The sequence below is a fragment of the Vicugna pacos genome, chromosome 14, assembly GCF_048564905.1.
Source record: "Vicugna pacos chromosome 14, VicPac4, whole genome shotgun sequence".
Taxonomy (NCBI): Eukaryota; Metazoa; Chordata; class Mammalia; order Artiodactyla; family Camelidae; genus Vicugna; species Vicugna pacos.
The window spans coordinates 30,579,581-30,584,311 of NC_133000.1; the positions used below are offsets into that span (position 1 = coordinate 30,579,581).

Below are 4,731 nucleotides of genomic sequence, written 5' to 3' on the forward strand. Positions count from 1 at the left end.
TTGGCAGTAAGTTCCCGTAATGAAACTTCCAACAATTCTTTATATTTCTCCTGGAAATTCCTTGGTTCTTTGTGTAAATTTTTAATAATTAATATCAGCTTTCTATTCTTTCTCTTCCTGTAGATGTAGAATTAATGTGAAAATAGCTCTTTGTGTCACTGATAAAGCCTCCTTGTCAGCCTTCTAGCTAAACAGCTTGTGTACGTTTCGGTGGCAGGTGTGCTAAGTAGTAGTTTTCAGGCACTTGAGGGATGCCCAACACACCAGCACTGCGGGAGCCTGTTTCTCACCCACGACCAGGTGAGACCCTCCTTTCTTCCACTGCCTCACCCAGGCCCCCATATTCTGATTCTTTCTCACGACCCATTTTCATAAATTTCAGCCCTGCACCAGCAGAGGAAGTCTTGGTTTCTCAAAGACCAGGAAATTCGTTCTAGGTTTTCTGTTAAAGGACAGTGTATAAAATCAGGCACATTGATATGTCTTTTGAGGTCTCAGGATCCCTGCATTTAAAACAAGAAGTTGAGTTACAATACTATTCTCTTCCACTTTTGAAATTCTAAAGCTCCACACAATAGCTTTTTTTAATTGCTAAAATTTTTCTAGACTATATTTTTCGAAGATTCACAAATATCTGTTAATTTATATTTAAAAATGTTACATTTAAGAAATGGAATAATTATTTACATTTAAATAGGAATTTAAGTCAAGAAATGTTTGATACTGAATGTTTACTATGAGTTCAAGTATGTAAGCTTGGTTTCTGTGGTACTGTCGATAAACCACAAAATTTGAGATTTGTTGGTTAAAGTTTATCTGGGGCAAAATGAGGACAAGATTCCAGGTGACAGCATCTCAGAAAGATTGCAGGAACTGCTCTGAAGATGAGGGGGAGCTGAGAATTATATAAGATTTCAGTGAAGTGGGACGTTATGTCCAGTACACGTTTAGGTAGAGGCTGCTGCTAGTCAAGGAGCAGGTGTCTCTGTTAATGATTTTAGTGCTTTTCTAGATAGGAATAGATGCAAGAATTTGGGCTCATAAAATTTCCTGAAAATGTCTAACTATCTGAAGACTTTTCTGCCCATTTTCCCAGAGCACAGAGCGCCCCATTCCTGATGTTCAGAGGGTGTTGAAGGTCAGCAGCTGCAGTGGCTCATGACTTAAGCAAATCAGAGGCAGATGACAAGTGCCAATTTTTAGTTGACAATATGTATATATTGTAGGAAAAAATGTTACTTTCCAACCCTACCAGTACTCTAGTTTTAGTTAGAGATCAACGGATTACTGTGTTAGATGACTTAGCTCAGATGAGAGGGCGACGGATTCGTCTCGTGAGCCAGCCGGTGCTCTATGTCAGCCTCCTTGATCACATTCAATTTCCTTTCTCTTCAAATAGCATGCTTCTGACTTTGTGAAGTTTGGAGCCTGTCCTGAGCACATGGGGTCTGGAGGTGGCCCTGTTCCTGTGGTCTTTGTTTATTCTGTGAATTATGGTGTGAATCTTTATGTGCCCAAGCTTCATCATAATTTCAAACTTAATAGATTTAAATATGGGAGATGGATGCCAAGTTCTGGGAATAGATTTCCAGGATAACAGCCAGGATTGGTAAAAAGTAGGGAGAATGGACACAGCCTTCAAATAAGAAATGCTATTTTACAATTTCTGGCAGATAAATTAAAGTGCTTGTTGGGATACTATCAGGAATGTTTAATTGGTAGACTTGTCTCCCATTTTCATGAAACAAAATAATTTTATTATTGTTCAGTGCCTACTGTCTGGCAATGAGGTAGCCCCTTTGCATATAGTTTTATCATTTAATCTCTACAGAGAGTCCTAGGAGAATACACGTGTCACAGGTGAGGGAAGCAAGATCATCCAGGGTATGCGGCAGGAAAGTAGATGAGCTGGAGGGCTTACCTTCCTTCAGGCTGAGACAGAGACACCAAGATTTATTGACAAGCATTTTGCTGAAGTGGTTTACTTAATACCTTGCTTCCTTCATGAAGTGGTTCCCTTGAAATTGTTTATGTCTGGCTTATCTTCCCCTCTCTCCTCTGCCTCATGACTTCTCATAAGTAGAATGAATTCAGCCTGAACTAATTCAGTAAAACCAGAAAACGTAAAATTAGCCTACACAAATGTCTGGTTAGTCCTTGTAATTCAGTAATTCCTAAAATTCCTAGAAACGCAAGGAAGGTGTGTTACCTCGGGGACTGAGTGCATTTGAAGAGTGAGAAATGTAGTGTGATCTGGTAAAGGCACAGGCTCTATAGACAAAGATCCGGGTTTGGATCCTGGCTCCACCAAGTACTGGAAACATGACCACCCATAGCCTCAGTTTCTTCAAGTGTTGAATGGGCTGATGGAGCTCACCTCCAAGCCGTCAGGTCAAAATGAGATGGTACGAGTGACTCACAGGCAGAATGCTTGACATAGTGCTAGTTGCTCTTGCTGCTTTATAATGTCTTCTTAGGTAATTCCGTTGTCCATTGGCTTGCGAATACCTCCTCATTTGGTTTAAGAAAAATAGCATGCCTGAAGAATTTTAAAATAAGGAATGAAGATTTACTGATTAATGCTGGGTGTATTCTTATAGGTCATTTATTAAAAAAAAGTAGGAGTTCTCTAAAGAGAATTTATTCAGTGTGCCTAGAATATGATTCAGTTAAATACGATTTTCCTTTAAATTCTTTTCAGAAATTTTCTGTGATATTTTTATTGAATAGTAGATGAAGTTTTCTGAGGAGGGGTTACATTTTAAATAGTTTATTCTAGTAACAATTGATACATTAAATAAATGATTCATATCCCTGGACAGCATAAAGCCCTGTTTTTTTTTTAATATACATAATTTTGGAGGTTAGTTCTATGACTTTTTTTGGGCAGAAGTATTTCCCATTTCCATTTTACAGGCAGAGAAGATGAGTCATACGATACTCATTATACAAGAGCAGCAGAGTCTGATTAATTTGGGCCGAGGAGGAAAGTGTGTGGAGCAAAAATCCTTGATTCTCAACTGGACACATTCTGCGGTGCTGTGCAGCTGAAACGGTTTTGAATTTGTTTCTCAGTTGTCCTAGATTTCGGCCCATGTGCCTGGAAAGGTCTCTCAGGCAAACATGCTAATTTAAGAAGTTTGTCATTCTAAATGCTCTTAAGATGATTAAACAAATTCCACAGCAAATAAATGAACATGTATGGAAAGTTTTCCACCCTCATGTAATTTCCAGAAAACAGACATTATTCACTTGCTAAACCAAACACACAGGTATATTAATGAGCCTGGCTCACATGACTGGACAGCACGGAGGGAGCCTCAACTATTGGCGTGGGCTCTGCTGCAGGAACCGCACCTGAAGGTTTAATTAGAATTTATTTCCAGCGAGTGCTGCTCCAGCCTTTTTCTCCCCAATGTAAGAAAGCGCCCTCCTTGCCTGGCCGTTAGTGTGCAGAGCCCCGCGGCTCACACACTCCTCTGATCATCAGGAGGCTGATGGAGCCAGTTTGCTTAGAAACGCTTAGCTACACTCGCAGCGGGGATCATCAGTCACTTCTGTGTATTCACCTCCACATGCAGGGGGAAAATCGAGTTTTGCTGGCGACAAACGCTAATTGACCACCAGTTGATTCAGGAGGGACTGTGATGTTGAAAACTGGAGTCCCTTTCATTTTTATATGTTGGATGCAGACAAACTGCACGGCGACACCCCCACTGTAAGTACACCCACCGGGGAGGGGGTCGGAATTTGGATCTGCACGTATTCAGATCCTGGCACTGGTCAGCTTACTGTGTTCTCGCTGGGTTTGGGAGACTGTTTCCGTAGTGACTGATTTGGTTTCCAATAAATTTGCACAACCGTCTCCTTCAGTCGAGTTCTGATGAGTTCACTTGGGAGGGCCATGTGAAACTGGGGCAGGCAGAGCGGTGCAATGAAGACTAGACACCATCTGGTTACCTCTCATTTTTTATGGGCCCAAAAGTGGTTGTCTTGTTTTCTTTTCCCCTCCATCCACCCCTTCAGGTCAGGGAGTCGTCTTCAAGAATATCTTCCTAAAATATAAAGTAATGAAGAAGGCAGTGTGTCACTTTGATTTCATTTGACTTGGGTTCATTATTAAAGATTTTCTGGTGAGGATATTATGAGCTCTTAAAAGCTGGAAGAGCAGCACAACCAAGGAGAGAAAGTCAGAGAAACGAGTCAGTGGCCCCTGTGAGGTCTGGGGGACGAGGGAAGGAGGTGGGGCAGAGGCAGCACCGTGGCCTCCCCTGCAGCCCTGAGGGCAATGTGCGCATGTAAAGCCAGCCTCTCTTGTCACCATGTGTTCTAACAGGACTCCCACTAAAGGAATGCATGGAGATTTGGGGAGGCCTTACCCTTTACCCTCTTGTCAAACATCTTTAATGCTGACTGTATTTATTCACGATGACACAGAGATCACCTGCAGAGCTTGAGGGAGCGGTGCTTGCTTCCTCTCTTGCCCGGCCCAGGCTCACTCATCAGACACCTGATTCCTGCAGGCACTGCAGTGTCCGTGGGGAGAGTTCTGCTCCTGGGGGTCTCTGCTCCTGTGGTGGGAGCTCTGCTCCTCGGGCAGCTGGGCACGGGATTGCTCACATTGGAGCCGGTCGCAACAGAGCTGCTCCCTCTCCACGTGATGAGCCCTTTGTGTAAATATTAGAGGTGGGATCCAGAGTCTTCCTGCGTCTACAGAGTTCTCCAGTAAAG

The 4,731-nt window shown here is 42.6% G+C and overlaps 1 long non-coding RNA gene across 1 annotated transcript; it reads right to left on the reverse strand.

Moving 5' to 3' along the window:
* Window positions 1–229: 229 nt before the first annotated feature.
* Window positions 230–2,477, reverse strand: LOC140701219 (uncharacterized). The gene is made up of 3 exons (XR_012080181.1): window positions 2,210–2,477; window positions 1,993–2,100; window positions 230–503 (listed from the first exon to the last, which is right to left on the reverse strand). It is a non-coding gene; the product is annotated as an uncharacterized lncRNA (long non-coding RNA).
* Between the last annotated feature and the right edge of the window lie 2,254 nt (window positions 2,478–4,731).